Source organism: Lissotriton vulgaris, chromosome 8 (genome assembly GCF_964263255.1).
Source record: "Lissotriton vulgaris chromosome 8, aLisVul1.2, whole genome shotgun sequence".
Classification (NCBI taxonomy): Eukaryota; Metazoa; Chordata; class Amphibia; order Caudata; family Salamandridae; genus Lissotriton; species Lissotriton vulgaris.
Window position 1 is genome coordinate 1552976496 of NC_141696.1, and position 22839 is coordinate 1552999334.

At 42.7% G+C, this 22839-nt stretch overlaps 1 pseudogene across 1 annotated transcript in view; it reads right to left on the reverse strand.

Annotated features, from left to right (window-relative positions):
- Positions 1 to 7228: 7228 nt before the first annotated feature.
- Positions 7229 to 22839, reverse strand: part of LOC147700370 (uncharacterized) — an 82743-nt pseudogene continuing 67132 nt past the window's right edge. The window contains exon 3 of the transcript XR_015299411.1: positions 7229 to 12638. The product of XR_015299411.1 is annotated as an uncharacterized LOC147700370 (transcript). The remainder of the gene's footprint in view (positions 12639 to 22839) is intronic.

The following is a 22839-nucleotide window of genomic DNA, read 5'->3' on the forward strand; positions in this document are numbered from 1 at the left end:
ATTCAGCCAAAAGGGAAATGCCCTAGAGTTCTAGCCCAGTCCAGAGATGTAGACTCTTTTGACAAAGGGTCCACACCCCCACCTTGCTTGTTGAAATACCAAATGGTGGTAGTGTTGTCCATGAACATGTGAACAAGCTTTCCCTTGATGGAAGGAATACAGGATTTCAATGCCAGCTCGATAGTTCTCAGCTCCAGCAGGCTGATATGGAGCTGAGACTCCACCAGAGACCAGAATATTCTGACCTTAACCTCCCCTAAATGGTCATACCAGCCGAGGAGAGAAGCATTTGTCACTACGGTTAGCTCTGGGTGGAGAAGGGAGTGAGGTCTACTGCTGACCCAGTTGCGCTTCGTCAGCTGCAACTGAGGATCTTTTGCACTTGCCTCCGATATCTGGACCAGGTCAAAGCGATTCCCCTGATGCTGTGCACACTGGGACTTCAGTTCACAATGCAGAGATGCATTTTCCAATATGCTTGTGATAGCAGCAGGAAGCCATGAGGCCTAGCAGCCTTAGGGCTCACTGAGATCATGGCTAGAGACTGAAACATCGGAATCATAGCCCGAATATCCTGGACTCGGTTTTCTGGAGTATAGGCCCAAAACTGCATTGTAACCAGAATAGCTCAGATGAAAGGGAGCATCTGAGAGGAAGTCAGGTGAGACTTCAGCATGTTTATAGTGAACCCAAACGAGTCTAAGAGGTTTGCCATAGTCTGGAGGTGGGAGACGATTGCCTAGGGCAAAGTCCACCTTTAGTCGCCAGTCTTTGAGATAGGAGGGAGACTGGAACCATCAAAGGTGGGCTGCAATCACTGCGATCGCAGTGGTGAACACCTGAGGAGCGCTCGTAAGGCTAAACGGGAGCCTAGCTAATTTATAATGCTCGTGAACGCAAGTAGCGCCTTGTCAGGCAGGACGTGAAGGTGGAAGTAGGCATCCTGCAAGCCCAAAATTACCATCCAGTCTCTACGGTTTAGGGTAGACAGAACCTGAGCTAATGTGTGCATTCTGAATTTCTCCTTCTCAGGAAGAAATTGAGAGGGCACAAGTCAAAAACAGGGTGCCGGCTTCCGTACTTCTTGGGCACCTGAAAGTAGTAGACATAGAAATCACAAACTACTTCTGGAGCCAGCACCCTCTCGATGGCTCTTTTGGCCAAACGAGTCAGAACCTCTTGACGGAGTCAGTATAGGTGGCCCTCCAACAGCCAGTCCAAAGATGGTGACATTGGTGACTGGGTTTGTACCAAGGAGACAGAGTAACCCTGCTGAACAGTCTGAAGTACCCACTTGTTCGATGTAATAGACTGCCAGCGGGGCATGTGAGGTCAGTTCTCACTGCCAACTGGGTGCCCATGATAGTTTGAGGGCAAACTAAAGTAGTTTGGAGGGTGCGGCTGCTGAGGGGTGGCAGCCTGGGTGGACCTCTAGCTGTATGTCCGTGGAGGTCACAAAAGGACTGGGGCGCGTCTGGGCCTTGGTGGTTGGGCAAGAATGGGGTTGCCATGGGGCATGGAGAGGCCCAAGGACCTGGCTGTGGCTCAGCTGTCCTTAATGCGCTCCAGTGCTAAATCTGCTTTGTTGCAGAAGATGCGGGTATCATCGAAGAGCATGTCTATAAGGGATACCTGGATGACCCCCGAAAAGCCAGTAGACCTCAGCAAGGAGTGGTGTCTGAGTGCTACTGATAACACTATTCTCTGCCTAGCAAGTCAGTCATATACAGTTCACAGCAAAATGGTAAACTTTGCTTCATTTCTGCCTTTGACAATAACTTGTGTGGCTTGGGCTCGTCCCAGGCCAAGGAGAACACAATTGCAACTGAATCCCAAACCATGAGGTATATCATCCCAAAAGGCACTCAGTGGTCACTGACCACAGTGCAAGGCTGGTGGAAGAGAACATCCTATTGCCAAAGGTGCCCAGCCTCTTGGATTCCCTATCTAGAGGTGTGGTAGGGAACGTTCCAGGGTTGATCTTGGCTATGGAGGACTGGGCAACCCAACTTTCTGGGGTTGGGTGCTGTGTGGGGAAAGCTGGGTCTCTAGGAGTGGGGTGATGAGGGGCAACTGTTCTCTGCACAGTCACCTCTGTGCAGGGCTTGGCCGACATCAGTGAAGGTTTTGTTAAAAGGAGGAGAGGTTCTGAGGGTCCAATTCTCAGTTGAAGCACCTCTGTCAATATGTTTGTCTTGACTACTGCATGGGGTGGCGTAGGTCCAGGACCTCAGCCACCCTTCTAACCACCCTAGCTAAGGAAGCACCTTTCTCCATACCCACACTAGAAGAGACATGACCAGAGTGTGAGAAGGTGTCCAGACCTCTGGCATCTGCCAGTTCCTCATACCGGCTATCTGCTGTCTCATAAAGGAGGTTGGTGTAGTCATAAGGATCATCAGATATTCCTAATTAAACTCTGTATCAGGTAAGATTAAGGGGTCTGCACTGCCAAGGAACAACATCGCTAGAACGGGCTCCGGGGAAGGAAGTTGCGGTCTTATGCTCGGAGTCGTTCTGTATCCAGAAATGGATCTAGACGACCTGACTGACACCAAAACCATGAGGACCAATGGTACTCCAGAGGGGTTGGCCTGCCCAAAAATAAGATACATGGCATCATAATAATCTTGTAATTGGGACGCAGCACTCCGGCTCAAGGAACATGAGAGAGATGTGGACTAGACCCACATGTAGGCTCCATGTTGGAGAGGGGCCTAGAGTGATATTTTTTTCACAACCTGTTTGAAGATTTGGACTAGCTCTGTTAGTTAAAGGAGCCTCATGATTGCATTTTCCTTACTGAGGAACAAACAAAGGGTCGCATTGATTTGCAAGACACACCCCTTTCAGATGTAGATGGGGAACTGTGGGTTGATTGGTCTTGTTTGAAGTTACCAGATGGCACGACCTCAGCCACATATGCAATTATAACACTTGAGACAGTAGTGGAGACAGCTCGCATACCACAGAAGTCGGCTCAAGCAGGTGAACTGATTCTTTGACACGAGAATGTGAGCTTAGCACTGATTTATGTGTGAACATTTACACAGACAGCCGCTATGCTTTTGGAGTGGCCTATGATTTTGGCCTACTCTGGAAGAAAAGAGGTTTTCTAACATCAAACGGGATGCAGATAATGCATGGAGAATTGGTACATAACCTTTTAACCGCGCTAACATATCCAAAGAAGGTAGCGTTTGTGAAGTGTTGCACACACAAGAAGGTGAATGATAAAATAGGACAAGGTAATGCTTTCGCTGATCATGTAGCTTGTGAGACTGCGATGCAACGAAGCACCACTTCCATGTATGTAGTAAAATCTCAAGCTGAGTGATGGCATGATGCTAAAGAGGAAGTACTAGATGTACAGAGATCTGCCTCGGAAGCAGAGCTTGAGCAATGGTCCAAAGAAGGAGTATTGGACGATGAAGGTTGCTGGCGTAGCAAGGACATGGATAAGTGGAATTTACCTGCGGCCTATTTACAACCCATGGTTCAAATGGCACATGGGCTGGCACATGTTGGAGCTCTAGCAATAATGAAATTGCTTACACGAGTTTGGGAGCATCCTGAGATTGCCAGGACTGCTGAGAGAGTAGTACAGTCTTGTTTGATTTGTTTGCAGTATAATCCTGGTAAAGGGACACAAACTCCTACAGGAGGGCTTGCTACACCGACTGCACCTTTTGAAGTTTTGCAGATGGATTATATCCAACTTGAACGCTGCAATAATCTAAAGTATGTCCTAGTGGTGGTTTGTGCCTTTAGTAAATGGATAGAGACATCCCCTACGAAGGATAATACAGCGCTGACTACAGCTAAGGTGCTTCTGAAGGAGTACTTCCCGAGATATGGTGTTTGTAAACTTTTGTGGAGTGACAAAGGACCTCATTTTATTTGGCAAGTTGTTGAGCATGTCCCGAAATGATTAGGGATCAAACAGAAATTCCATGCAGTTTTTCATCCACAATCAGCAGGATTGGTGGAAAGGTACAATGCTACTCCGAAGCTCAAGTTAGCGAAAATTGTGGCTTCCACGACCTTAAAGGGGCCGGATGCCCTACCTCTGGCATTGCTATCCATAAGATCGGTGCCACACTCACGATCTGGGCTCACACCTTATGAGGTGGTATTTGGAAGGACAATGAATATAGGGGAGTTCCTAAGCCACGTCCTATACATGATGTGCCTTGTATCTTGATGAATGACTGGCACAATTAACAGATAGTTTACTTTCTATTCATTAACAGGTTCGAGAAGCTCTTCCTGACAGATCTACAGGTGAGGCTCATGATCTTCGACCTGGGGACCAGGTGATGGTCCGAGCATTCGAGAGGTCGAACAGTTTGAAGCCGAGGTGGCGAGGTCCAGAACAAGTGCTCCTGACTACAAGGACAGCAGTTGGAGTGACGAACCGGAAAAAGGTGGATACACAGCACCCACTGTCGAAAAGTGTCACCCGCCTTGGTGGAACCTGCTGTACTGACCGACCATAGAGATATCCTGGATACGGAGAAAAAACACAGCCATCTCACCTAATGAATCTGAGGAGGTCTTCCCAGACCACACAATTCCTGGAACATCGCGATATCAACTGAGACCAAGGAAAGAATCTGTTTTGTCAAAGAAGACTGGTTGAGCTACCGCCCAGGGTTAGTGGAACGGAATGCCGATATGGCAAGGGGGCGGGGGGGTCAGCCCTGCCTAGTGTAGTGACACCCGTCTTGACTTCGGTGATGAAATCAACGTCTGCCCGAGGGATAAGAGCTCCAACGATTGTTTCAACAAGTTTTTCAGAATGTTCGTTTACTGCTGTTGCTGAAATGAGTAACAGAAGATTCATTTGCGTTGTAGGGTTTGTTGTTGCTTTGGTGGTTATAGCAATAACAGCTTGGTTTGTGGAGAAGGTGGCCCCTGTTCAAAAATATTTGCTTGCCACTACTCCTGCCCCACTTGAACATTTTCATTTTTCTCTTCCCGATCATGAACAAAAACATCGGCAATCTTATTTGAATAACACTTTTATTCAGATGTTACACCATACGCATAATGCTACGAATACTACCAATTGTTGGGTGTGTGGGATGATACCTGCCCACCAGAAAAAGGGAGGAACGCCTTTCATTCCTCTTCCCTTCTCTCACAATGGTTCATGTTAAGCTTGGTACGCGCTTTTGTTTGCTTCTAGAAAACCTTCGATAGGTGGGATTAATTTTCGCCTTAATAAAGTTTGTTACCAAGATAAAGATAGTTACCCGCAAGCAAAAGGAACTAAATGGGAGTGGGAATAATACCAACCAGACAATGTTTCGACACCGTATGTTTTCACCAGAACAAGAACAATAAATACGGATGGACTTTTTGTGATTTCTGTTACTAGAGCAAAAGCAGACTTATGTATTGGTAGTGTGGGGACAATTCCAGTAGGAAGAAGTGAATGCACTGTCGTTTTGACTATTGAAGGAATGAATAATAGTTCCTTTACGGCTTCTCATAATACTTATTTTATGTGTGGGAATAAAGGATATTATCAGCTTCCAGTGGGGTGGTCAGGAGTGTGTTAAGTATCTTTTCTGTTGCCCCCTCTATTTTTGGCACCTGAATTATATCACAAGAATTTTGTACTATATGATGACATCTCTGTAAATAGAGTCAAGAGAACAATAAGTGTGGACAAAGTGGATCAAACTGACACTACCTTGCAACAATATGTTGATTTTAACTTGGGCCTGTTTTTCTTTGTGGGTGCTGCATTAAACAGTAAAAAGATAAGACGATTAACTTGTGCTGTAGAAGCTGTTGCTAATCAGACAGCTATGGCACTTGGGAATATTACGGAGGGGCTCCAAATTGCAAGAATTGTAGCTCTTCAAAATAGAATGGTTTTAGATGTAATGTTAGCTGATCGAGGTGGTGCATGTCGCAGCATCAGAAGTAGTTGCTGTGTTTATATTCCTGACCACTCGCCCGCAGTGTATAGTGCAATTTCTAAACTGCATAAAATTGCTGCAGAAATCCCTCCTGAAACTGGTAAATGGACATTTTCGAGTTGGATATGGACATTATTGACCACTTAGGGTTGGAAAATATTGACCGTTCTATGTGCAGTAATTACAATACTATTTATTTTTTGTATATGCTTACAATGTGGTCCCATGCTTTGCTCTATTTGCATCTCTGCTTGTATCCCTGTCAAAAGGAATGTTGATGAATTAAAAACGCAACAAATGTTAAGTAAAGAAATAGCCGAAATAATGCTAATAGATGTACATGATGCATATCTAGACTATCCCAAATGAAGGACTGTCTTCAGCTAAATGCTAAAAGGGTCAACTGTCGTAAATTGACAGAGAGTTGGTTAGCATTTGCTGAAGCCAATCCGTTTTTCAATGCTATCTTGCCCGTTTCTTGGAAGCCATTTTGTATTTGTTAGCCATTTTGTATGCCATGTGCTACCTTGTGCCCACCATGTGCTTTGTCCTACCTCACTGCTAGCTGCTTGTATATTCTGAATAGAAACAAGTTATATTTAGCCTCTGCCAATTACACGCATGCTCAGTTGAGCCACATCTGTTTCTGATAAATCACTGTCGAGATGAGTTTACCCCAAACTGGTCAAACCGTTAGCTCCTCCCATTTGTTAAATGTGCGGTGAAAATGTCCTTATATGTACATAAAATTCATCTTGTGTGTGTACTGCCTACTTTTTGAACCCCTGTGCGGGTATAAAAGAACCATGCGCCTTCCATTCGGGGTGCTAAGTCATGCATTGCCTATGGGTACTGTATGAAGGTGGTTCCACCTCATGAGGTCTTAATAAACTTGTTTTTTCTATTCCAGTTTCCATGCCAGCTTCAATTCTAAAGTTTGGGGGCTTTTAGCGGCATACCTAGGCCTTGCTGAGACTCGATACCACACAGACCCGAACTTTTTTGTCATCTCCAGGAGACAGCTCATAGTTTGTCTTAGTTTAGGGGTGTAAATTATTATGTCATCTGCATAAAATCCGATCTTCTTGGACCAACCTCCAACCTCAAAAGGCACAATATTCTAAGAGAGCCTTATCTTACGTGCGAGAGGCTCTATATACAGATCAAACTAGAGTGGTGACAACTGACACCCTTGCCTAGTGCCACGCCTAATCAGTACTGGATGCGTCAGCGTCCCGTTCACAAGCACTCTCGCTTTGGGGGCCCGATAAATAGCTGACAGAGTTTTACAAAGATTTGCTGCTTCTTCTGCAGTTTATTAGAAACAAAACAAATACATTTATGTCCCCGTAAGCATTCTTGTGCCCGAGTGTTCACAACAGTCAGAGTGCTATGAAAGTTAAAATTGCTGTTTAATAAGACAAAACGTATTAATATAAAATCCTTTTAATAGTATTGCACAATAATGCTCAAAGAAGACAATATCCATACTAAAGTGTAATCTGTGCACAAGAGAAAAATCTTATAATGGATATTGTTGTTTACAGATATGACAAGATTACTAACCATGAATGAACAGTAAAAAAATGCATTCAGAATAATTTTTGTCTATTAATTATAAGTAGTGGGACACCATGAGAATGGCCAGATGAGTCAATGTCATGTGGAAGCTGCTTGAAAAGTCTGGATTTAATTTATTTGTGCATTGTAAGTATTATAATCATGGTTCTTTTTCAATATAAACTGAATGACCTTTTAAAAGGATTTTAAAAAGAAAGTCTAAGACATGAAAGGTATTCACCAAATGGTGACATCCGATCACCCTACACATCATTTTTCCTAAAAAAAGAAAAACAATATACATAAAAAAGATTGGTGTATCCTATCCGAGCAATGAAATCACATCACACTATAATAGAAGACAAACACAAAGCAGGTTATCCTGTAATATGATCTTATACTGACCCCATGGTGTTTTGGAGGCATTTCATGGGCCACTATGAAATATGGGTTTCATTAGCAAGTGGGAAGCCTCAAACCAACCTGCAAAGCTTTACTATTGCATTTTGTTGAGTTTATATTCCAATTATGAAAACTCATACCTGGCCGTTCTTATTTTAATTAAAGGATCAGGAGACCAGCATTAACAATCTCACCCTTAACCAGACTTCACTTACGATTTTTAGTAAATATTCCCATTTGAAAAAACAATACATTTTTTTAACCCAACTGCCACAAAAGAATCATGTAAAATAAAAAATACAAACTGGCTAATGTTTATGATATGACCCTACACCGCCATCTGAGGGACCTGGTGATATTTACAAACCACATCGCCTTTAGCCTTGTGGTTTATTATATGATCAGAACACCATGATGGAAATTTAGGACCATACTACATGGTTACCTATTACTATCCTACAAAAATAACAAAGGTTATACATTGAAATATACTTGGAACTTAATGTTTACATAGTTCATTAAGGCCTTCACCATCCCATGTACACAAATGAAATAGAAAAATGTACCCCATGGTCAACAATGTCAAAGGTTACCAATACATTGAGTAACAGGTTCAAAGAGCTACCTCTCCTTACAGTGTGAAAAAGACAACTTCCACAGTGGGAGGGTCGTTTCAACATATTGAGTTTTTCCAAACCTAGAAAGCGCAATATTGAACCTCACCTGCCATCGGAAAGGTCTAGACACAGTTTCTTCATAAACCTTATAACTCTGAATGCTGAAAAGTAAATGAAACCCTCCAACATTTACTGTAGCCAAAATTATTTTCTAAGATGTGTTGGTGACAGCGACTTATAATTTAGTGAAAGACTGAAACACACCTTATACGATGCTCCTGTATGAGATTTCTGTGTGTAAACTTGCCGATGCATATATAGATGGAAAAACATGGAAGCTTTTCAAACACCCATTACAACAGAATGTTATTTACACTTTGTGTGTTCACTAATTGACCACTAGGCATAATAAATCATGCAAGTTCTTCCCTCATCAACTATATCTGTGGTTTCCAGAAGGCGTCTTACATTTTATGAATAACAAACATCCTACATATTTTATGTTGTTTTTCCTACGTGTGATTGCTGTTGTCGTTTTAGGTATGTTGAGCTAGCAAAGCCCATTCCACCTTCAATGCATTTGAATGGGTATTCTTCTGGATGTCTTCACAGATATATGGTTAGGACTTATGCTTGAGTAAAGCTCTTTCCACATCCACTGCATGTGTATTTTTCCATTTCTATGCTAGCTACTGACTCTTAAGATGTACAGATGTACTAAAGCTCTTTCAACATTTACTGTATTTCTATGCTTTTTCTTCTGTATGCCATCACAGATGGATGGTTAGGTCTGAGGCTTGTGTAAATCTCTTTCCACATTCTCTGCATTTGTATGTTCATTTCCCCTGCGTGTTAGATGGTGGCTCTTTGGATGCATGGATTTACAAAATTTGTTCTACATTCACTGCAAGTGCATGGTTTCTCTGATATATGCCTTTGCAGATGGATGGTTAGGATTGACCCCAAGTGAAGGAATTTCCAGATTCACTCCATGTGTATGGTTTTCCTGTGTGCTTGCGTTGATGGCCCTTTATAGTTGATAAGCGCGTAAAGTTCATTCCACATTACCTTCATGTGTATGGTTTTTCCACTGTGTGTGTTAGCTGGTGGCTCTTTAGAGTTGCAGATATATGAAAGCTTTTTCCACATTCATTGCATGTGTATGGTTTTTCTCCTGAATGCCGCCGCAGATGGATTGTTAGTTCTGATGCTGTAGTAAAGCTCTTTCCACATTCACTGCATGTGTATGGTTTTTCTCCTGTGTGCATTCGCTGGTGTCCCCTTACATGTGATAGCTGAGTAAACCTTTTACCACATTCACTGCATCTGTATGGTTTTTCTCCTGTGTGTGTTCGCTTGTGGATCTTTAAAGCTGATGCTTCAGTAAACTCTTTCCACATTCACTACATGTGTATGGTTTTTTCTTTGTGTGTTAACTGGTGGGTCTTTAGATGTGAGGAGATAATAAAGCTCTTTCCACATTCACTGCAAGTGTAAGGTTTTTCTCCTGTGTGTATTCGCTTGTGGATCTTTAAAGCTGATGCGTCAGTAAAGCTCTTTCCACATTTGCTGCATGTGTATGGTTTTTCTCCTGTATGCCGTCGCAGATGGATGTTTAGGGCAGATGCAATAATAAAGCTCTTTCCACATTCACTGCATGTGTATGGTTTTTCTCCTGTATGCCTTCGCAGATGGATGGTTAGGGCTGATGTCTGAGTGAAGCTCTTCCCACATTCACTGCATGTGTATGGTTTTTCCCCAGTGTGTGTTAGATGGTGGCTCTTTAGATGTGCAGAGCTACTAAAGCTCTTTCCACATTCACTGCAAGTGTATGGTTTTTCCCCTGTGTGAATTAGCTGGTGTTTCCTTACACTTGATGCTACAGTAAAGCTCTTTCCACATTCACTGCAAGTGTAAGGTTTTTCCCCTGTGTGGATTCGCTGGTGTTTCCTTACAGTTGATGCTTCAGTAAAACTCTTTCCACATTCACTGCATGTGTATGGTTTTTCCCCGGTGTGTGTAAGCTGGTGGCTCTTTAGATTTGCAGATCTTGTAAAACTCTTTCCACATTCACTGCAAGTGTATGGTTTTTCTCCTGTATGCCATCGCACATGAATAGCTAAGCGTGATGCTTCAGTAAACCTCTTTCCACATTCACTGCATGGGTATGGTTTTTCTCCTGTGTGTGTTAGCTGGTGGCATCTTAGCTGCGTAGAGCTACAAAAACTTTTTCCACATTCACTGCAAGTGTATGGTTTTTCTCCAGTATGCTGCCGCAGATGGATGATTAGTATGGATGCTTTAGAAAAGCTCTTTCTACATTCACTGCAAGTGTAATGATTATCCCCTGTATGCTTACGCTGGTGGATCTTTAGATCTGGTAAACGACCAAAGCTCTTTCCACATTCACTGCAGGTGTGTGGTTTTTCTCCTGTATGTGTTAGGTAGTGGCTCTTTAGATTTGTGGATGTACTAAAGCTCTTTCCACATTCACTGCATGTGTGTGGTTTTTCTCCTGTATGTGTTAGGTAGTGGCTCTTTAGATTTGAAGAGTTACTAAAGCTCTTTCCACATTCTTGGCATGTGTCTGGCTTTTCTCCTGTGTGCCGTCGCAGATGGCTGGTTAGCTCTGATGCATAAGTAAACCCCTCACCACATTCACTGCAAGTGTATGGTTTTTCTCCTGTATGTGTTAGGTAGTGGCGCTTTAAACTTGAGGATTTACTAAAGCTCTTTCCACATTCACTGCATGTGTGTGGTTTTTCTCCTGTATGTGTTAGGTAGTGTCTCTTTAGTATTGAGGATGTACTACAGCTCTTTCCACATTCTTGGCATGTGTCTGGCTTTTCTCCTGTGTGCCGTCGCAGATGGATGGTTAGCTCTGATGCACAAGTAACCCCCTTACCACATTCACTGCATGTGTATGGTTTTTCCCTTGGGAGTGTTTGCTGATGGATCTTTAAGTTTGCTGTGTGAGTAAAGCACATTCCATTTTCACTACTTGTGTCTGTATTTTCTGGTTTCTGCGTGCAATATTTGCTCCACAGAGTCGATGACTCGTTAAAGGTCATCTTACATTCATTACACAAAAATGAATTTTCTGTTGAATTGTTACTGGTGTCAGTGTAGTAATGATGAATGATTAACTATTTTCTCACAAACACAGACCCTTTATGTTGTTTCTTCTCTTTATTAATGAACTCTTAGTTGTGAATCGCTGATGAACACTATTGCCACATTAACGGTGTCCTTATGGGTTTCACCCTGTGCATTGTTGGTGACGCTACTTTAGCAATGAGCAGAACCTAAAGCTTGTCTTCCATTGTATGTGTTTTACTTTGGGGTTAGAGTCTAAGTGTTGGCTATATTTTGGCATAAGTCATATTATGCCATGTGTTTGCTGACTGACCATTGTGGTTCCTGAGCCACCAACTATATTTTAATATTCACTTGATATTTGTAGTATTTGAAGGATGTGTGTTCTTAATAATAATGTTAAATAGTTACTGGAATTCTTGCACAACTGATAACATAGGCATGGTCTTCCTAGAAGGAGCTGTGTCTTCAACCTGCGTTAAGTACTTTTCAAGTAGAACTGCAAACTCACAGCTTATCTAAATAATATATTTTTAGGAGAATATTTATAAAATACACACACAAAGAAAAAACCTCATTACCAAGTCTTTATATTCTAGAATAATGAACGGATTGTAGGGGTAAGCAAAACAGTGTTTATGGTGGACTAACATCACAGTCTTTATATTTTCATGATAGAGAGGCTAGCATTGTTGTAGCTACCTAATAATTATCTAAGATAAAGCGTGGTATCTAGCATATTTTAATACTGGATCTGTTCTGCCAGTTTAATTTTTGTGATTTTAATTTATTTCAATCTTTTGAGTCCAGCAGCATGGATGTCGTCAGCCTCTTGAAGCAGCCGGATTGTACTTGATGTTCTTGCAGGCTTTGTCTGTTTGTGTACGTGATTCTCTGTCTCCTACTGTGTTGTTCTTTTTCTAATTACTATTTGGCATCATTTCTTGTTCTTGAGTATTAGATACCTTTCAAGTATTGTCATATTTTCTTCATTACTCTTCATCGTATTATGTGTTCAGGAATCTCCTATCTGTGGATACAAGAAAACTTTTAATATCAAAATCTATAAGCAGCAGTGTACAATATGTCTCAGATGAAATGTTAAAAAATTAACACAAATAAATTCCAGCCACTGGTTATTGCTCTAGAAAGCAATCCAGTCTATCTTTTTAGCTCACTGTGCCACTATAGACAATAATCATTCTTATGGAAATCAGCTTTTATCCTGCTCCAAAATGAACAGCCCTGTATGTGCCGGAGTTCACCTGGATCTGAATAGTAACATACGCAACCATGCATAATAGAAAATATCACAGCATCTTAATATCCTGATACCACAAAAAAATTAAATTAGGAAAGACTGATGATTTAGGATGGTGGGCATTTTTTGTATTCAAGAAATGAAAGGATGCAGAAGCTTTTCCAAGGAGTTTATTACAATCCCTTGTGGATTAGTAGTTTTGGAGGGGTAGATGCATTTTTACAAAGAAAGCTACATTTACAACAACAAAAAATTTGAAGTAGAATGGTTTCTAAGGAGAAGATGCCCATACATTAGGTAACAGGGCATGCAAATGCTTTCAATAAATTCTACACTCTTCACAGGACTAAGGTACTGATTTATATCTTGAGGCTAAGGATATGCTTATGGCCAAGATAATGGTCTGTCTGCCTGATTTAAATGTAGGAGGTCCATTGATGTAATCGCAGTGGAGGCCACTCCATCTCCGGCATGGTTACACCCCTCTGATGGCCTGATAGAGTAACGACTGTGGGCGGTTGACCTGTATATCCTCCCAGACATACAGGTCAGTTTTCACTGCCCATCACACCATAAAAACCCTTGCGGTACGGGGCAGTGAAAACTGTTTTTATACATTTTAAAAATAATTATATTTTCAATAAAGAATTTTCTTTGAAAATAAAAACATAAGTTTGGCAGATGACTCTTTAATTTTGATGGAGCCATGCATCAAACTTAAAAAAGCATTGACAGGACCTACTGTAACTTCAGTTGTTGCCAATGCCTAAAATCACCACAGGCTTGGTGGTCATTTCTAAATTTGGATAGTAGGGAAGCAGTAATTTACTCTGTTGCCCTGAGGGAGTAAAAACCCTTTGTCAAATATTAAATCGGGTCCTTAATCATCAAAGGCAAGCTGACCTCATAGATGTGCATAAATATGCAACGGATAAAGATGGCATACCATATATTTTAACTTATAAATGTGCTGTCAACGTACGCCTTTCCAATTGGCTTGACGAATATATCTGGAAGAGTCTGAAAACTAAAACCTAAGGGAGAAATGTGCAAACCTTTGACGTAATGCAGCACCAAAAATGCAGCACAGCATTGCGTCAAGGGGAGTGTGAAAAAAACAGTGTTATTTCTACCATGATATGGCGCTGCTTTTCCTCCCACCCAGCGCTGGTGCATTTGAGGCTGCCATCCCCCAACACACACTTGTGCACCATGGTGCATGAGGGTGTGCATTCTATCAAGAATAGGTTAAAAACTATGTTTTACTATTTTACCCACTTTGTATGTCTGTTGTATAACTCAGCACACATGCAAAGTTTGAAAAGTATGGACAAACTAAAATGTTTCTCCTCCGTCACACCTGCCTCAAGGAAGCATGATGTTTTGGTTTAAATCATTTTCTATAACTGCTAATAGAGAAGTATGTGCATCACTACTCATGGGTGGTTGCAGGAAAACACCCATTATTCACCTATTGAATGACCCCTTGATGCAAAGTAGCACATAGTGCTACTTTTCATCACTTTGCCCAACCTTTCAATGAAAATCCTGATTTGCTTTAGAGAGTAAATATCACTAAAATACCTCGCACCAGGATTACAGAACGCAAACTAGACGGAAGGCATATCGCCCCACTCAATTAGTTTTGTCAATGTGTGATTTGTTTTAGCATGGTTTGTGTACAACCTTATTGGTGTGGGAGTTGCCGGGCCCTCACCATTATAACACACATTGGCAAAAGCAACAAAAGAATGTGGTCTCAAAAAGCACACACTGTCACAGTAAGTACTGGCACTGAACAAAACTACTTAGTGTGCGGATATGCTCCTTGTGAAAGAGCAGAATGATGTCACTCCCGTGAAGCCAGCCGATACAGAGAGAGTGAGAAACAGAATTTTAATAAACACAAAAGGTAATGGTCTATGCCAGACCAAATTAGGGGACCAATTATTAAAGAAAGTCTCAAAAGTGCCCAATTATTAAAGAAAGTCTCAAAGGTGCACCCATGGTATATGTCCTTGCATTAAGTGCAGCTATACAGCTTTCCTTAATTCCCAATAATTTACAGAAGTAGGACAAGAAATAGTACCCCATGAAAATACTTGTGAACTGCATTTTAGCATGAGCAAATGTGCATTGTCCCTCCAACCACTTTTTTCCGCAACTCTGGAAGAAGGTTTACATCTGCCATTGTCAGGAGTAAATTTCCAACATTTCTCAGTATGGGAAAAGATAAGAGAAGAGCTGTTGAAAAGCTTTAAAACATACAAGTTAGTGGGTTTGCACAGACTCAAAAGGGCACCCTAACCGTGTAACTAATGCTTACCACTACCTTCAGCCCCAGTATGTAGATCTGCAGAAATGTGGCAACATAAGGGGATTGCAAGCATTCAACAGTACCATGGTTAAGCCCTGGCATAATCAGAGAGGCTATATCAGAGCTCTTATATAATGTGATTGCTGCCATAATTTGTCCCTGCACTACATGGCACCAAAGGGACGAGTGGATTTTGTTACAGGACAAGTATATTTATGAAGCAACCTGCCCAATGGACAAGTAGATATTTAATTAAATTCCACACCCTATATGACTTAAGTCCTATGGTACAGCAAGACTATTAATAATACATTTTATTTCATCATGTTCATAGCTTAGGAAAGAATAGAGTTGCAATGAAAATCAATGATCACGCAGGAAATGACCCTAAACTTAATCAGCACCTGGGAAGATAATACAAAATGCTGTCAAAGGTGATGTATGCATAGGAAATGTTGCCTTCCTGAACCACAACAGAGCTTGATTATATAGTTGTCAGTCTTTCTATAGAGTACCCTTGCCAACAATTAGCGTATCTGATTTAGAACTATTACATTTTGTAAGTATGTATTAGGCTATAACTGATGACTTGTCGGGTTCATAGATCACCCACTTCAGACTATGTTTGCTGCTTGTATTTAAAGATCATTAAAACATAATACAAAAGAAACTGCCTGTGAACCAGAAATTGAGAGCTGAGAGATCATCAAACAAAACTCAGAATACTTACAGAAATGTCTAGTACTTTATGGGAACAAAGCACCTTCTGACCGGTGCATACAGTGCAACTAAAACTATAACCTAGAAAATCTATTGCTAACTACTGACTTCTCCCAACTCAACCTAAAAGTCTAAGTAATGCTACTCATAAAACACCTGCAAAAAACAATTGATGGTCAGAATGCAAAACAATGTCATACATTCACCCCAGTACAGAGATCTGGGCTTTATGCCATCATTTTGTTGCTCACCATGCCATTCGAGTTTGGACCCAGCCATATGCAAATCAGCCTTGACCTTGCACCCAATGGGAACAGTCCAGCCCAAACTGCCAGGCCAGGTCCTCCTCCGGGACTGGAAACAAGCATCCTAGGACCAGTTTCGGACTTTTAGTCCTTATCAGCCAGGATAGCTTGACTCCAGTGGCATGGAGAGCACAGGACCCACGTCTGGGCATACCCGTCCCACTCAGGGTGACAAATGCAAAAACAACAACTGATGGACAGAATGCAGAACAATGTCATACATTCAGCCCAGTACAGAGATCTGGGCCTTAAGCCATCATGTGTTTGCTCACCATGCCATTCCAGTTTGGACCCAGCCATATGCAAATCAGTCTTGACCTTGCACTCATAAAACAGCAGCATCTAGTGGGAGAAGGTATACATCTAAGAAACAACTAACCACAATGACACCACAGACACTGAGGACCATACAAGATCCAAGAGCATACTACAATGGAATAGTAACCTGCAGACCCAGCAGCACTGACAACCATCTCCAACCACAAACCAAATATATCTTAAAATACAGGGGGCTGATGTGAGGTTCAAGATGCAACCCTCCAACACATGCTCCGAGATAAATCGCAACAAGTCAGACAGCAACAGGCATGGATTTAAAGACACAATAACTTTAGGCCAGAAACATAAAAAGCAAAAGTAAGAACAGCAGTACTGCAATGAGCATCAAGTGGCACATGCTGTTTTAAGGTTAGTATACAAGATCCCTCAACTGGCAGATTCATTGTACTGTTTATTAAAATACAGTTTAATTGCTTTAAGTCACACTATACAAAAACCTCAAAACCCATCATGTGCTAGTCTTTGTTATGATATACCCAGTATTCCCCACTCCTAATCATAAGGCAGTCATTATCAACATGTGTCCAAAAACTGCATCATACTGCTGTGGTGTGGAGTTATTTACACAAAAAAAGAGAGGTGCACAGCAATCATTGTCCTTATAGCCAGGGCCGGGAAACCTGCAGACATGTGGGCTTCCTACAGGCTGATATCTCTGTTTAATTAGGACACCAAAATACTTGATAAAGTAATGACAAACTGACTGAGAAGGGTAATCTTGGATAGGGTTTATGTCCTATAGATCGACCAAAATTAATCTTCAATGTCTCTATAATAACATTGCTGCAATAGGAGTTAGGGCTCTGTTGGTGGTAGCCGTATTGGACACTAATAAAGCATTAGATTCAGTTTAATAGCCCTTCATATTCAGCATTATGAACAAGATGGGTTTTGGTCCCAACTTCTTGAAATAGGTCAGGTTGCTCTGTACTACCCCCGAGGCGCAGCTGAAAGTCAAAGGGGTCCGCTCTCGGGAATATGCCATAAAAGAAGGACATGAAGCAGGGCTGCCCCCTCTCACCAGTGGTATTGGTCCTAGTGACAGAGGCTCTGGCGGCATTGATTCGGGTTGACGCCCAAATCTGGGGCTGGAGACGGGATCACACATGGGAGGAACGTCTATCACTCTATGCAGATGTTATTCTACTGTACTTATCCCACAGGCACAAATCCTTTTTTTGCGGATAGGTGAGATAGTCACTATTTATGTGAACTTCTCCGGCCATGGGATAAACTGGGAGAATTCCCCAATATAGCAGCTGGGCAGCTGGGAAGCTGAGGGCCCTCCCATAACATTAAATATTGCCACCAAGCACTTTAAATACCTGGGTCTGTGGATTTAAAAAAAAGATGATATCCACTATGAGGATAACCTGATCCCACTGGGTAATAAGCTAGACATAGATGTGAAACACTGGAGGGCATTACCACTGTTGAATTTACCGTTACACTGCAGAATAGCACATGTGCTTTGCCCAACACTTGCAATAAATAGGCTCCTGAGATCACTGTTCAGACTAGACAGCCCGCCACGAATAGCACTCCAAACAATTCAGCGGTCTACCTATGATTGGGGCATAGCACTATCTAACATATGTAAATCCTACTGGATTGTCTGGCTGGGCAGGAGGGGCTGTCTGCATGCACTGTGCGGTGGAGCTCACTGAGCGGATATCACCATTGCAACAGTGGCAACTACGTGGCATAGATAACCAAGTGACATGAAACGAGAGAGGAGATTGACTTTGAAGATCCCACTGTGGCTGGGCACAAGACTGGGCCAGGTGACAACATTACCAGGCTTAACAAAATGGGGCCATATCAGCCTGAAGATGTGTGGGACACAAATGGTATTGTATCATTTATACATCCAAGAACAGAGTATGAAAGAGCACCTACACAAAAGCTACAACCGTGCCACGCACTGAAAGCACACCTGGGGAAGAAACTAAAGAGGAATCACTGCTGGAGAGGAGGTTGCTGAACTGCCACATGACTATGAAAGCAATCTCCCTCACATATGTCACTTTACTAACACAAAGTATAAGCTTTACCAATTGAGGTCTCGTTGGCAAACTGATGTTGGAGAACTGGCGTGCAGTAGTGATACATGCACGTTTTCTGCAGATTACGCTGAAAATACTACAGAGAATCTATTATACAAAGTCATTACTACACAAAATAGGGAGGGTCAGTGACAACACGTGCCTGCGCACCGGCATCCAGGAGGGTACGTTCATACATATCATATGCGGCTTTCCCCAGGATGCGCCATTTCTTGGAGGGAGTTATTGAGAGGCTGGAAAGCACCGCAGGTGCGCCCACTGACAGAGGCAACCCTAGGCTTGCTAGGGATATGGAAGAACTCAGAAGTCTCCTCTCACAAAAGAATTGCTGGTCAGCTTGGGCTTCCTGCTGGCAAAAAGGAAGAATGCATGGCTATGGTGGAAGCCAACTAAACCGCAACTACATAACTGGGAAAGGGAAGTGAACATATGCTGTGTCAAAGAAAAGCTGGTATACAAGAGATATGATTGGGAATAATATTGGATTGCATGGGTGACCAGCCGGGCCTTGAGTCGAGACAGAGATGGAGCCGTGCTAATGGAGATTATGGACTTCTCTGATGGTGCTCGACTCCTTTACCCCCCAGACGCATTACGATACAGATTCTTCATACTGAATAGAATGGAACTATTAATTCCCAACTTAGGCGTGGGATTTGTGATCGCGCAAATATCTGCGCAACTGTTTATTGGTTTGACTGTTATGTTTGTTTTGAAATGCAAATAAAATACATTTTTATAAAACCAATAATGGCTGTATCAGTCAGTGCTTGTGGTGGATTACACTTCTAAATCTAGTGGCAAAGGATGGCCTTGGAACTGGGGTGGGGACTGAGAGCACCTTGTTTCCCAGGACATCCAGTTTACCTGTGTTGTGCACACAAGAACGTATGCAACCACAAAGTCCAGACCGAATCTGGGGTGAGGCAACCAGAGGCACAGGGGGATGGGAGACAGCAGCCTCCAACATAAACAATGTACCACAATGTAGCCGCCCCCAGTGTGTTGTCGCTAGTGCATTTTTTGGTTTGTGAGTGCAGGCATCTCACAAAAAGTGAAGGACTGGTCTCACACACCACCTGGTGTCATGCTTCATCATAGACCAGTCCTCGCCCTCTAAAAACTTGGTTTGATAGAGGGCGGGCATACACCTGACGACAGGGATGCACTTCTAAACTAAGCAAGGGCCAATGGGGAAAAAAATATGAATTAAAAGGCCATTAAAGTTGTCAGCTTAAATGTAATAGTGCTGGCATCTATATGTTGGTTTAAAATAAGGTGATATGTGTAATGGGGATATTATTGTCCCCCCACCGCTGTGAATGAGGTCAACATGTTTCTGCCTAAAGGCCCAGTTGGGTCCGCGGCATTCATCAGGACCGTGAAAGAAAGTACGGGCTCTTCTCTTACCACACTATGGTGGGAGTATTCCACTCAGTGCGGTGATGAAGATCACACTCCACATGTACAATGGCTAAATTCTAAAAGCCTGAAAGAAAAACATATGAAAAACATATTTACTGTTATATAGCTTATGACACATACAACGAAAAGCAGAGTAAGCCACAATCACCATGGTTTTATCGTGAGTGGCTAAAAGTGCTGCAGTGCCTTGTCTAGATTAGACTACGGGAATACCCTGTATGCCGGAGCTAAGGTACAAATTCTATCAAAACTGCAGCATTTGCAGAACGCGTCAGCAAGGCTGGTGCTTGACATTCCTAAATATGAGCCAATCACCTACAAACTAAAAAACGTGCACTGGCTCCCTATCGCCAAAAGAATTCAGTTTAAATCATCGTGTCTGGCCTACAAGGCACTTCATGGGTCAGGCGCTCAGTTCTTAAAAAATCGTCTGAAACAGTACGAACCCACTAGGCTTCTTAGATCTAGTCAAGCCAAACTGATCCTGGTGCCGAAATTCAAAAGAGCCAGATGGGGAGGCAGAAGTTTACTACTACATACAGCAAAAGTATGGAACCTGCTCCCAACCTCTATAAAAAACAGTCCATCCCTACTTTCATTTAGAAAAGCAGTGAAAACCCGGCTCTTTACTGCCGCCTGCTAGATGGTTCGGTCAGATCTGAACACCATCTATTGTCATAGCGCCAAGACGCCCTTGGGCATTTGCGCGCTCTATAAAATAATAAATCAAATCAATCAAAATTAATGGGACGGCAATCTGTGCACCAATCACAGAGATAATATCTCCACAATGCTTACTCTAAAGTGAGGTCAAAATGGCCCCGTAGGAGGGAGAGGGTAGGAGAACATTTAGGTCCAAAACTAGAAATAAAGTTGGGGAGAAAGAACAGAAATACACGATGTTAGAGGCCCCCATGGGGTCCTGTAAGAAAAGCACATGTGGCTCTGTAGTGCAGAAATATCGTGGGACCTGTAGAGAAAGAACCCACTCACCCAAGCATTCATACTCTTACTGTCAAAAACGGTGATCTCTGACTCTGTGCCTAGGTCTACGCGTCTCCACTCCTCGCCGGCGTCTGGATTTATAGTGTGGGCTAGAGGAGCTAAATGCAGGGCAGCTGTGCTTGATCCGGTGTCCTCAAGACATAGTCTGAAGGAGGTCATGGGGAGTGCCTGGCCACCCAAATAAGGCATGTGGAAATAGAACCTTAATTGAATGGTACGTGAGGGGAGTGAAGTTTACGATTGGGCAGGCGTCCCCGGAATTGGGTTGTTGGTGGACCCGCTTTGCTCATGCACGTCGGTGGTAGAGGATACTGCGCACGCGTGGTAGAAAGAGACTAGTTCTGTGCGCATTTGTGGAAAACCAGGAGGGCCTATCTTGGGGAGTCTCAATGGTTAATAAAAAGTATATGTGTTACATATACGCGTGAGGGGTGATTCTACATAAAAAGTGTACTGGCGCGCTCATCTCGCCTGTCACCACTGTGAAAGGCTCTAGTGTCACAGTACAAAAAGTAAACAACACGACTTTGGAAACATACAACATTCATGCTTAATTTCCAGACTTGAAAAATGTCCCTCAAGTTCCAGACTGGTTGGTGGCTTGTGTGTTCCCCCGGGCGGGGGTTAGAGGGCGGGGCGGTTGTGTTAGTTGGTGACAGTCTTCTGGTAATTGAGAATGGAGGGCTTCTGGTGTTCTATGGTGTACAGGTGCCCTCTATAGAAACGCAGAATGCTTGTGTAGTTGAGTCTATGATGGTGTGGTTTATATGGCACTAGCTTACCCATCGCGCGTTGCTGCGATCTCAGAAGAAAGGAAATTCAAGTAAACTCGTTATGATAACATTCAATTTACATTGTGTCATTTTTATTGAAACTTATTCATTTTAATATGGAAAACATTTCAAAGTGTCGTTTTAATTCTATTTATTTATTCGAGTGCTTCTGGATACACAATATTTTTTGTTTTTCCGTCTGGTGCGTACACGAATAAATCAGACGGTTTTCCGACGCCTGAGCGGACCACATACAGTTGTCCATGTGAGAAGCACGGATTATCCAAATCTAGTCCGCACACTGACTGATTACCTGTCAGTGGGAAGGGAAACTGTTCAATCTAGTCTCAGTTTATGCACTAGCATACCCTGCACTCACTGCTTTCTTGCTTGCATTACCAGAAGGGGATATGGTGTTTTCGAGTCTCTCAGGCCTATTTCAACACTATTGCGGCTGAAGTATTGGGTTTACTGTGGGGGAATAAGCCGACGCGGATCGCTCGGGACAAACTAGTGCGCAGTTGGTACGATGGGGGGATAGCGCTCACAAACCTGCAGCTGTATTACTGGGCGGCGCACCTTAAAATAATCAACTTCTGGCTACATGCCCCACAGAGCGAGCCGGCTTATCGTGCGGACAGGCAGGAACTAGAGGATGGTGGACTGATGTCGGCCCTGTACAGCACACGTAGACCTTCAGGGTTGACCGCCCCAACGTCACATACAATTCACATATGGTACCACACAAATGCCCACTTAAAATGTGCAAGAACAATCACACAAATGACGCCCCTCTGGGACTCGCAAAAGCTGGGACAGCTCCGGAACAGTAAAGGGTTTCAAAACTGGGACAATATTGGGATATCCGTGGTAGGTGACCTTTGGAAAAAGGAGGCGATGGTCGAATTCACACAATTAGAAACTCAATACAGAATGGAGCACACAGAAAAATTCAGGTATCTCCAAATCCGGCACACACTACAGGCGGTTATAGCGCCTGGCACATTGTTACATGAGGCC